The sequence below is a fragment of the Cnephaeus nilssonii genome (assembly GCF_951640355.1).
Source record: "Cnephaeus nilssonii genome assembly, chromosome: 20".
Classification (NCBI taxonomy): Eukaryota; Metazoa; Chordata; class Mammalia; order Chiroptera; family Vespertilionidae; genus Cnephaeus; species Cnephaeus nilssonii.
In genome coordinates this window covers 16,854,356-16,867,756 of record NC_137091.1, presented here as the reverse complement: position 1 = coordinate 16,867,756, position 13,401 = coordinate 16,854,356, and positions in this window count along the sequence as shown.

The window sequence follows — 13,401 nt, the reverse complement described above, 5'->3', positions numbered from 1 at the left end:
CAGGCCGCCCCATGCCCCAAGGGAACCCCCACCCTGATCCGGGACACCCTTCAGGGCAAACCAACCAGCCCCCACCTGTGAACCAGGCCTCTATCCTATCTAATTAAAGAGTAATATGCAAATTGACTGTCACTCCAACACACAAGATGGCTGCCCCATGTGGTCAAAGATCCTGTTTCCATGTGGACACAAGATGGCCACCACAAGGTGGCCAGCAGGGGAGGGCAGTTGGGAGGAACCTGGCCTGCAAGGGAGGGCAGTTGGGGGTGATCAGGCCTGCAGGGGAGTTCAGTTAGGGGTGACCAGGCTGGCAGAGGAGGGAAGTTGGGGGTGACCAGGCCTGCAGGGAAGGGAAGTTGTGGAGGACCCAGGCCTGCAGGGGAGAGCAGTTTGGGGGGACCAGGCCTGCAGGGGAGGGCAGTTATGGGTGACCAGGCCTGCAGGGGAGGGCATTTAGGGGCAAACAGGCTGGCAGGGGAGCAGTTAGGCATCGATCAGGCTGGCAGGGGTGTGGTTAGGGGGTGATCATGCTGGCAGGCAGAAGCAGTTAGAGGCAATCAGAAAGGCAGGCAGGCGAGCAGTTGGGAGCCGGCAGTCCTGGATTGTGAGAGGGATGTCCGACTGCCCGTTTAGGCCCGATCCCACCGGGATCGGGCCTAAACGGGCAGTCGGACATCCCTCGAGGGGTCCCTGATTGGAGAGGGTGCAGGCTGGGCTGAGGGACACCCCCTGCCCCCTGTGCACGAATTTTGTGCACCAGGCTTCTAGTTGACAATATTCTCTGTGCTGTACTTGGTGCTCTTTAAATGCATACCATCATCAGAGACTTTAACATGGTGACATACATTAAGGATCTCCTAGAGCAGTGGTCGGCAAACTGCAGCTTGTGAGCTAAATGTGGCTCTTTGGCCCCTTGAGTGTGGCTCTTCCACAAAATACCATGTACCCTAATCCTACATAATAAAATGGTAATATGTAAATTGCCATCACTCCGCTACGCCCACGATTGGGCCAGCAGGAGGCGCAGGGGGCAGGACTCAGGGTGGCCGGGGTAGCTGATTGGGCCAGCAGGACGCTGAGCTCGCGGCGCCACTGGCGCCGCGAGCTCAGCGTCTGTGTCATGGCTGCGCCGGAGGCTTTCGGAAGGCCTGGTGCACCGGCGGACAGCCGGCCAGCTCCCCCGCGATCAAAAGCCAAAGCGGGGGAGCTGGCCGGCTGTCTGCTCCGGCACAAGGCCTTTCGAAAGCCTCCGCCACGCCTGGAGGCTTTCGGAATGCCTGGTGCACCGGTGGACAGCCAGCCCACTGGTGCACCAGGTGCATGATTAAATCATGCACTGGGCCTCTAGTTAAGTTAATAACAATGTACCTACCTATATAGTTTAAGTTTAAAAAATTTGGCTCTCAAAAGAAATTTCAATCGTTGTACTGTTGATATTTGGCTCTGTTGACTAATGAGTTTGCCAACCACTGTCCTAGAGGGGACATTTTCTAAATTGATTCAGAAATGCATTCTGTGCTCTTTCGTTTACTTGGTCAACTTCAGAGGTTTTCTATTCTCCATGATGTGCGCACACACACACGTGTGTGTGTGTTTGTGTATTTTCCATTAATCTCACAAAGAAGTGATGATTTCAAGTGAAAATAACACTGACCTTTAGTGCTTACAAGAGTTAGTGTAAGAATCATGTGAATTCACATCTCCCATCATGTGTTTGGGCAGCAACCTCACTAGGCATCATGATTGACAACTTTATTATCACCACAACAAAACAATAGTCAGATAAAATATCCTCCACTTATTGAATGCCTACCATGAGTTAATCCCTGTGCCAAACACTAGGAATTCATGATATATGAGCCTACGAGCCACCTCCTTATTGGCTCCATATCACAATCAGTTAAACACACCCATCATACATGTACAGAACAGCCTAGGCCACACATAGGTGAGGAACCAAGGACAGACACCGTCAAAGGACCCATGCTTTCCACTTGTCAGTGTTGCTTCCCTGAACTACTTTTCCCAGAAGAAAAGAAGTGTGAGAGCCTGCCTCCAAGGCATTGGTAGAGATTACATATATATGATATATGTTATGTGATGTGTGATATATGATATATGGTACATGATATATGATGTATGACACATGGTATATGATATTGAACATACTAGGGGGGTGTCAATCACTATCAGTTGAAAACAAATTCTCACCCCAAGGACATATCTTTTATGTTTACTATCTAAATATTAATGGACCTTACCACATTGGAAACCCCATGAAGACAGAAATACTTCAAATTTCCAACAGCAAATGGAGTGGCAATAGTTGAGCTTTAAGTCAAGACTTGAGGTAATGACTGATAGAGGCAGTAGACATGCAGTCCAGCTGTTCTGCACACATTCCCCAAGCACTGTGAGCAAGGCAATATGGTAGGGTTATGGGACACCAAGAGGACCACAGCTCAGGAAAAGAAGGTCTGCTACAGGGTTCAGAAACAATGTGGTTAGGGCCCAAAATGTGGGAGATAGATGACTTCTTAGTGACTCAAACTTAGCTTTCTATAATAAAACTGCCAAACTATAATTTAAAACATCATATAAAAAAACCTCATATTGTGTAATTGTTTTCCAAGAGAAAAGTTATGTGAATCATCTTTTTCAAATGGACTTGCTCCCTCCTATTTAGTAGCTGGTCTATCTGACTATTACACTTAGCTTTGTCAGGTGAATAGATGGCATTATGTTCTTGCCTCATTTGCTTTCCTCAATAGTTATTCAATGAAAATAAATAATTCACCCAAATTGTCACAGACTGAAATCCAGGCTCTTTGCTCACTCCAGACATGAATTTAAGGAGTAACAGCATAATTATCCGCTAATTGTTCTGTGATTACATTTACCTTCCGCTGTCACAACTTTAAAAGGTGTCCTAATTGCCGCTCAAATAATAGCGTTCCTCCATCATGCTATCCTCAGCTTAACAGCAATGCAGAAGAAAGGCATTTAATTCCTTTGAAACATGATCATCTCATTCTGGACATTAAAGAATTTTAAAGAGAGGCCGTTATTAATGAGGAAAGCTCATGCTATTTGCGCTTGTCCGGGAGGGACATTTGTCAGAAGGCAGAAGTAATGTGTTAATGCAAAAAGACGGTCTAAAATTACACATCTAATTGCAAGCTTTATTTTGATATTTTCTTTGTATAAAGCCCAACTGGCAACTGAAATCTTTTTAGAGTAATAGTAATTGGGATGGCATGGATCACTGACAACTACAAATAATACTGTTTATAACTGAAGATATACCGATGCCTTCTTAATGAGACGACTTTTACCTCAAGGGAGAAGAACTCAGTTAACTAAATGGAGGAATAGGAACTTCCAAATATTCATTATTCTCTCTCTAAAAAGAAAAAAGGGTAAAGAGTTAGCAGATGCTGTATTCTGTTATAAGCTCTGACAGTCCCTAGGTGCTGCCTGCTGAGGCCCCTGGTCCCTAGTCACTGAGATAATCCTGAACAGGAAATATAATGGATTTGAAGCTATCCCCACCCCAGTAGTTGGATATGAGACCCCTTTGGTCCTGAAATGAAATTTTTCTACCCCCAAATCACAGTGCCTCCCTTCTCCCTTAGCCCTAATTTCTTAGGGGAGAAACCCAAGTTAACTAGTCTCCTTAAAACATCTCAGTGTGTTGTTGTTTTTTTTAAACAGAAGGTGGGTGGGTGATTGGTGTATTTTGAGACCAGTGTGTTAAAGAAGTAGTGGTAACACCCCAGGCAAAGCTTTCATAGTGGGGGCTATTAGCAAGGAATACTTGTGAAATGTGAATACAGAAATAAAATTTGGGACTGCAGAGTTATTTTGTTGGCTTTCATTTCCATGAGATTCAACTTCCTGTGATATCAATGCTGTGTGTGTGTGTGTGTGTGTGTGTGTGTGTGTGTGTGTGTTACAATTTATTATAGAAGGTGATAAGACGATGAGTAGAATAGAAGCTATGTGCAGGGAACTTGGAGTCAAACAGTGGTAGGTTCAAATGATTGTAGCCAATTACTTTTATCCTTTTGAAACTAAATTTCTAAAAAGGTAACATGTGGAGAATAGAAGCACTAAGCATAGTGTTACTGTACAAACTGATAATGTACTTAAAATTCTTAGAATAGTGCCTGGTATATGGAAAGCACCATTGTTATAATATTATTATTAAACTTGTGTCATGCTCTAAATGCTTAGTGTCAAGACTGTTTTTCTCTTAGCTCTGAATCCTATCTCTGGCAGATTTAATTTTTTTTTTTTTTTTGCCAAAATGTGAATACATTTCACTACACTATATATAATGTGCGTGTGTGTATGTGTGTGTGTGTGTGTGTGTGTGTGTTTGATTTACTGAAGATGTTAAAGGGCTCTAGCTGACCCAGGTATTTCCATTTTCCACTAGTATTCATAGCCCAATATCCTTTAAATGATATTAGTTTCTTTGTCTTATTGTAGATGTATTGACTTCTAAACTTTATTTCGCAAGTATTTTAGCACTGGTGATCTTGTCTGTTGCAGCTTTGTAATCTGATTATCCTAATATATAAAAACTTTGGGTTGTAATGACCAATAACGACCTGAAGTTGACCAACCAGAAGTCAGTGCTGGCCCCGCCCCCAAGCAAGCAGTAAGGGGCAATCAGGCAGGCAGGCAGAGGGATTAGGGGTGATCAGGTAGGCAGAGCAGTGGTTAGGGGTGATCAGGTAGGCAGGCAAAGGCAAGCGGTTAGGGGAGGTCATGTAGGCAAATGGCCCCTTGCCGGGCTGGCCCCACCGCAAAGCAAGCGTTAGGGGCAATCAGGCAGGCATGCAGAGTGGTTAGTGGTGATCAGGTAGGTAGACCAAAGGCTAGGGGTGATCAGGTAGGCAGGCAAGTGGTTAGGGGAGATCAGGTCGGCAGCCCAGTGGTTAGTGGTGATCAGGTAGGCAGACTTCCCCTAACCTGGCTGGCCTCGCCCTCAAGCAAGCAGTTAGGGGCAATCAGGCAGGCAGGCAGAGTGGTTAGGGGTGATCGGGTAGGCAGATCAGCGGTTAGGGGCAATCAGGTAGGCAGACAGCCTCTTGCAGGGCTGGCCCTGTCCCCCAGCAAAGAAAGAGGGAGGCCCAGGCCAGCCAAGCCATTGCACCTCAGCCTGTCGCCTGCAGAGGGAGGCCACTGGTGGCAGGGGAGGGGGGGAAGCACTGTACAGATGGCAAGCAGTGGCAGCAGCGGAGGTGGAGCCAGCTGCCTGTAGCCTGGGGAAGGAAAGCCCTGATAGGCCCTGATCTCAGGACAGGCCTAGGGACCCTACCCAAGGGGTCCTGGGTTGTGAGAGGGTGCAGGTCAGGCAGAGGGACCCCCTCCCGAGTGCACGAATTTTCGTGCACCGGGCCTCTAGTTATATATGTGAGTCAGTCTATTCCAAAGTTCTAGCTCTTATCTTACATTTTTAATTAATTGTCTTATTAAGATACTATTTATATACCTAAATTTAACCCAATGTATGTGTACATACACATAATAAATTTATATTCAGTAAATTTGAACATGCCACAACCCGGTTTTTTAACATTTCCATCACTCCCAAAAGTTATTTCATGGCATTTGAATTTCAATCCCCACTCCTGCCCCAATCCCAAGAAATCTCTGCTAGGCTTTCTATCTTTATATTTTTGTATCTACTGAAATTGCATATAAATAGAAACACACAGCATGTAGTTTTTGTGCCTGATGTCTTTCATTTATTCTGCTTTTGAGTTTATCCATGTGGTAGTTGTATCTATAGTTGACTCCGTTTTATTTCCAAGTCGTATTTCATTGCATGGATGTGCCTTATTTTGCTTGTTTAACTATTGATTGATATTTGGATTGTTTCCAATTTGAAGTTAATATAAATAATGTTGTTATAAACATCTGCTCCTTTACCTTTTTTAAAAAAATGTGAATACATTTTTTAGAATCTAACAAATTTCTCTCCTTTCCAGAAAAATAGTAATTCAATTGCAAGTTTCCCAAGCTCCTTGATCCTGGAATGTCACCTAAAGTCCCCTGAATCCCACATGAAAAGCTCATTCCTAAGAACATGCAGAGCATTATTTGAAGATAAATATTCTTCTTTCCTTTTATAAAACTGTAATTATACTTGTTTGAGAGAAAATGGAGCAATTGGCCTCCAAAGAACTAAAGTCATTTATCAAGCTAATTGTGATCAACCACACATTGGCAGAGTGGCCTGGGGACAAGAAAGAGCTGTGAGCTGTTGTGGCATCTGCTATGTTGGCAAAATACAGTCAACTGACACCCCAGAAATCTACACCCCGGGAAGTGTGTTATGTGGTAAAACAGTAAGATGTGTCCATATAATGGCTTGACAGCAAGTTCCTGAATTCTGAAAAAAAGAGTGACAGGAAGTGACATATACATCGTCAACCGTCAATCATCTGTGTTTGAGGACACGCCCACTGCATGGGAACAGTCCTGAAGGAGAACAAGTGCCTGCCCTCAGGGAACATGGAGTTCATCATAAATAAGGAACATTCTCCTTTTTGAGAGTTTAAAAAATAATGTCTAAGAGGCAATTTCAACATCATAGAGCCATTTCAAGTTCACTTCCTATAAGATTTATGGTGCTGAGCTGCTTCTAGAAATAGGACATAATGATGTGGATACGGTGTCTGACACAAATTAGCTGTTTAATTCGCTATGGTCATTAGGACTTGTCCCATTCCATTATAATCATTACCTAATAGCTGAGGAATCTGATGCATAAATAAATAACTGCAAGTCAGTTATTAGTGTGGTAGTGGAGGTATAAAAACCATTATTTCGAAGCACAAAAGAGGGAAGAGGTGTCCTCATTCTGGGTGTGTAGGAGAGGGGTGCAGGTGAACTACTGAGAGGTGAGAAATGATGAAGGGAGCTTTGGACCAGGAGCAGAAATTGACAGAGTGGATCAGAAATAAAGATGCAACAGAGCGTAGTTTAGGCAGAGGAAAAACACGTTGCAAGACATGCCAATGGAAGTGTGTGGAATGTTCTCGAAGCAGGGCCTTTTCCAGTGCAGCCAGAGTGCAGCTAGGAAAACAAGCAGGCGGAGTTCAGACCATGTCAAGATTCAGCAGTCAGAGAGCAGGCGGAGGGGACAGTCAGTGATGCTGTTCCTTGGCCATGCCATAGGTCCGTGGTCAGCAAACTGCGGCTCATGAGCCACATGTGGCTCTTTGGCCCCTTGAGTGTGGCTTTTTGAAGAAGTGGCTTTAGAAGAAGTTTAAGTTTAAAAAGTTTGGCTCTCAAAAGAAATTTCAATCGTTGTGCTGTTGATACTTGGCTCTGTTGACTAATGAGTTTGCTGACCACTACCATAGGTTTTTGTTTTTCCAGGAAGATGTTAGTGCAGCCTATATTTGCACGATATTGTGTGCTGCTGAAAATGTCTCCTTCAGAATGCATCTCATTTGCTCCTCAACACTACCTGATGATGGAGGTGGCATAGGAATCTCTGGCCCTATTTTTAATCAGAAAACATTTCTGGAGAGGTTAAATGATTTTCCTAAATCACACAAGAAGGTAGTTGTCTGATGTAAACGTAGAACTATTAACAGCACATGTAATGATGCTTTTCAATGGCCCTTGGTCTTTGAAGTCAGACTGACTGTCCTTGAAGTTTCACTACAGAGAAAATAAAGATTTCCAGCAATAGTGGTGAGGATTATGGTAATATTCATCCCCCAGTTTGTTCGTTCGTTCATTCATTCATTCATTCTATGGGTTATTTATTCTCAAGTATATCAAGCTCTATATTGTATTAATCTATATTCCAGATTGAATAAGTGACTTTTTGGTCTGAAATCAGGGTGACCCTGATGGCAGGCACATTATGAAATAAGAAGTGAAAGAAGATGATACATCTTGAGCCTTCTTTCAGAAGCTTGCTATTGATCAATGTCTCCAAATGGCCATGCTATAAAATAGGGATTATCACCCAAACTGAATACATTTCTTCTTATACAACATGTCCCCAAGTTCAAATGTCATCATCCAAGGGTCCTAGAAAATTAAAGCTACTGCTCATAAGCCCCCCTCTCTCTCTTTCACACACACACACACACACACACACACACACACACACACACACATCACTGAAATATAGAACACCTCCTTTCTTTGCTTAGAAACTGCTCCTCAGCAGCTTGAGGCATGTATCACAACCTAGTTGGGTCACAATCTCATATGAAAATGCCTCAGCTGCAGCCTTGGGGTTCCCTCTGCACAGTCTCTTTGCCAGAAATGGCCTATGCTGCCTGATGTGCTGATTCCTGGGAAAGCTGCCCCTACCTCCCTTCCCTCTTTCCCCATGACTACATATGCTCTGGTGCATTTGTTGCATGGAAATAGAAAGGGGCACACTGACATAGAGAATTTTTGCTGCTACCTGTTTTTCTTTCGAAGGATTGAAGTCATTGAAATATTTATGAGTGAATAGGAAATAGATAATAACATGTTTTATAAAGAGCTTTTTTGCAAATGTAAGCATTCACTTTTACTACTACTTTCTAGTAATATTAGAACTTAAGGAAGGACAGATCCCAAATATCTTGAGGGCTCTGAGAATAGTTTATTTCATTATTCCATCAATCATCATCTGAGGCAGGTGATATAAAAAGATGAACATACCCTCTGAGGCATTCGCTTAACAATCCCATCATCTAACATTCATTTAACTCTTCTTTTGGACCCAGCATTGTGTTGAGTGTTTAGAATATTGAATAATAAAGGCACCTCTAATTCTCAAGGTTCTTATCATGGAGAATGTATGGGGAGAGAAACAAATAAGTGGGCAACTGCCCTGCAGTGTGTTAGAGTCTATGGTAGGGTTGTCATTGGCTACTAAGACCATAGCCCTCCTAGGTATTGAGACCAACTTCATGTGAAGAGATAAAGTCAGAACCTTTAAGAATCATTTGGAATTACAGTCCTAAAATATATGATCTGAAAATAGGAATTTACAGAGAATGAATCAACTCACAAAAGAAGTGGGTGTTTTTTGTATTTTTTTGGTGTGTGTGTGTGTGTGTGTGTGTGTGTGTGTGTGTGTTTCCTGCATTAAGTTAAATGGCTGGAGCTAAAAGGTCCTTGATAGATGGGATGTGAGAAGTACAAAAGTGGAAACCACAAAAGGAGATTTTTGTACAAACAAGAGAGAGAGAGACAGAAACATTGATGTGAGAGAGACACATTGGTTGCCTCCTGAATGCACCAGGGATTGAACCTGCAACTCAGGTATGAACCAGCGACCCTTTGGTGCATGGGCTAATACTCTAACCATTGATCAACACTGGCCAGAGCAACTTACTTTTTTTTTTCTTTTTTCTTAAGCTCCTTCTCTACTAGCTGCTACAGGTAGTGAGATTAAAATAGACATGGCCCATGCCTTCATGCAAGATAAGAAACTGTCTAATGAAGGAAGCAGATAGTTCACAATAATCACACAAATATCTATTTAACTAAATTTTATAACATCATGAGGACAATTTTTGATAATTATTCAAGACTTTTAGTCTTTGGCTCTTAGGGAGACATCAAGGGATTATAAGCACAGGAAAATAATAGTCACATGTTCTTCAGAATTAGATGTTTTTAAAATCACAGGTGATAAAGTAAAGTTGGACATGGTTTAAGCCATTTTCACCTTAGCTAACTTCAATACCAGCAGCAGAGGGTTGAATAAACCCAAACAATTTTAGTAGAACTCTCATAAGAGAATGCATTCTACTGTACATGAGGGATGAGTGAGAAGAAGGAACTTACTGAGCTTATACCAATACTGACAGAAGCAAAATGCATCCATACTTTCCTGCACAAATCCCAGGAGAAGACTGTGGAATGTGGAAAGAAGGACTAAGCTCAGTCATCTCCCTCAGAATGGAGAAACACAAAAGTGCATTCTTGGAAAACTGATATATTTTACAGATTTTAGTTCAATTTTTAAACATAGACTGGAAAATTCTCAAAAAAAGTTAGTATTTTTTTCCAATTTAATGTTGATGTTAATATTTTCCCACCTGGGTGATAAAAAAGTCATTCACAGTGCTTTGAAGACCTACTCTTCATTTATTTGCTTATCAAAATATTTAATGAGAACCAATAATCTATCAGATACTACAGTAGGCAGTTACTAATAATAGTGAATACAAGAAGGAGTCCCTACCCTTACCTGGTGTATATTGTCTAGCAGGGAAGCCAGATACTAAACATATCATGACAAAGAACAAATAAATTATGGTGAGATAGCATTTTAGGTACTGTAGAATAAGGTGGTAAGAAAGGAAAATATAGGTCCAAGGAAAGTTAATATCAGGAGAAAAACTTAACAAAGCATGAAGGGTCTAGATCTTTAAGAATAGGGTGGAAATGCTGGCAAACCGGTGGGTGTAAATAGATTCAAACATTCTACTCTCTTCCACATGGAGGAAGAAAGGATCCTCCCCGATGGCCATAGAAGCAGAACAATGATCATTAGAGGAAAGTTAGCCCTGGCCAGTGCTCAGTTGGTTGAGCATCCTCCCATGCATCAAAATGCTGTCAGTTTGATTCTTGGTCTCCTGGTTAGGGCACATGCACTGGTTGTGAGCTTGATCCGCAGTAGGGGGCATGGATGAAGCAGCCAAACAATGTTTCTCACATTGTTGTTTCTCTCCACCTCTCCCTTCCTTTCTCTCTAAAATCAATAAAAATATATTTTAAAAAAAGTTAAAGGGTGGCTGATTCATACCAATATAAGGAACCTATAATAATAAAAGTGTAGTATACAAATCGACTGAACAGCCGAACAGCAGAATGATCGTCCGGACAACCTTCTGGACGACCTTCCAGACGAAGCCACAGCTGGGGCTGCAAAGGCCTACTCTTGCACAAATTTTGTGCATCAGGCCTCTAGTAACTTTATAATGATCAAATAGTTTGCTAATGGAAAAGTCTGAGTCTGGATATAGAGAGCTCTTTTTCACTGAAAGCATTTCATACTCACGCCTGGAAATAATTCCTAGAAATTGGTCCTGGGTGTGCAGATTCAAAAGGACAGGGGCCAGACAGTACACAATATGAACTCGGGTGCACAAAAAATTAAGGAATCTAAACCAATTGAGAAGAAAATACATTGTATAAAGGATTAATTTGTATATTGTATTAATTCTGCAGCTGTAACTTGTTTACACACAAAGAAGGACAATTTCAAGCTGCTATAAGACTTTCATCTGGTGCCCTTGCCTACTGGTGGCAAGACTGTGGCACTTATTAGGTTATGAAAAATGTGCAAAGACATCTAAAATAGAGGATCTGAAGTCATTATTTTTCCTTCACACCCTAACATCCAACAGTTTTATGAATCTCTGATAAAATTCCAGGATCCTGAGAAGCAATTTTCTAGAGTTCATCAAATTATATCCTGTAATCACTGGTGTGGATCTAAGAACCCAAAATACTCATCAGCTGTGACACCTTTAGTGTCTGGGGTCATTACTGAATATTGTTTCTCCATCTGCAATTTGGGAAATTTGGCTTTCTCAGAGAAAAGCAACCAAAGTACTAAAATTTAGCTGTCTTGCTGAATGAGCCAGCACTCTTGTCTGGGCACAGAGCAGCTGTGGGAAGATGAGGCATTGTGTCCTTATGTTCCAGGGATGCCCTGCATGGCCATGGCTCGCTTGCTCCTATTGTCAGATACCACTCTGGTGACTTCTCCCCACTTTGTCCATGTAATTTTCAGGTGACTAGATAGGAACTTACATGACCCCACTTCCTAGTTGATTGATTTACAAATGATGACCTGATACAAATGAGGTCCGTCATAATAAACTGGGCCAGTAATTTCCTTCCCTGGGCTGATTAGATGTGGAACAAAGAGACTGAAGTTGTACTACTAAGAATTGATCAGGGGCTGTGTGTTTCATCATATTAAATAGAAAGAAAAATCAAAAAACACAACCCCTGTCATTCAGAGAAAGTAAGATATATAAAACTTCCCTGCAGAGAGAAGACACAAAACTCAGAGCTCCAAAAACACCAAGACCCCCCTAACAGTCACCCCCGTGGCCTAGCGCACGCCTCCTGCCATGGGCTGATAAGTTTGTGAGATTATTTCAGCATTCTCTCTAGGAACCTTTGTTTTTTCACTTAAGTGTCCTATATTTACTATCTATTTTACAAAGTCCTAATAAACACATAAGTATCATCTTCCTCAGAATTTCTCTTTTCAATATAATGTATTAGTAAACAAAACAAGCAACCAAAAATATGATTTGGTTCTCTTTTTATTCTTATCTTTTTCATGGAGAACTCAAACCAACAAGAAAAAAAAAAAGTAATATCCCTGGTAACTAAATGATATGCTGCAATTAGCTTGTTTTATTACAAGCATTCTACTAAGTGGTACATTTAGCGAGTCCTCACTCCTGTCCCTGTGAAGCTACTGGCTGTCCTCCAGTCTTCTACGTGGATGACTCTTTTGGGGCTAGGGGACTAACTTCTCTGAGGTCACCGCCACCTGTATGAGTCAGAGTCCTTGGCTGGGTACCTCAGGGATAAGAAAAAAGCAATTAACAAAGGAATCCAGGACCTCTTGTCCTGATATTCCTTGCACCATGTGGGCAAGTGCCACTTAGTGAAACCTGGACAGATGTTGGGGAAACAGATGGCAAACTCAGGGGAAGTGTGGTGTCCTGGAGAGAGCAAGGACTTCAAAGACAGAGATACCAAAGTTCAGATTTTAACTCTGCCACACTCTCTTGGGCTGATGATTTAGTGTGTTTGACCCTCAATGACTATAACTGTTAAGTTCAGCGATTAAGTGAATAATGCAGGTGAAGTGCCTTGTATACATTAAGGATGTGATTGAACCGGTGCTTCTGTCCTCATTGGATCCCTTTTTGACTTCCTCTGGGAAAAGCTAACCAGAAAATGAGAGGATGTGGGGAGGAGGACAGAGAGAAAGAAGAAGGTTATAAAAACTCATTCGATCATTAGTTGAAAGTAATATGGCTCAATGCCAAGGCAAGGATAATTATATTTCAAATGCATACATGATTCCATGTTTACTAGTACCTTTTATCTTTCTTTAAGATAACTTTCTTTGAGGTGTTTTAAGACTGGGTCAGAGCTTCCTGCAAGACTTTCATCACTCAAACTAGAGACCCATCCTCAAACCTATTTGTGGTCAAGAGCAGACAATCAAGTACCTGCTCCCAACTATCCATTTTAATGACAGAATTGTACACTAGAGGGGAAAGATTAAGGATAATAATTATCAGTCATGTTTACTTAAACTTACTATATGCCAATCACTTTCCAAGCCACTTCCATCAGTATTATATTTTTAAAAGAAACTTC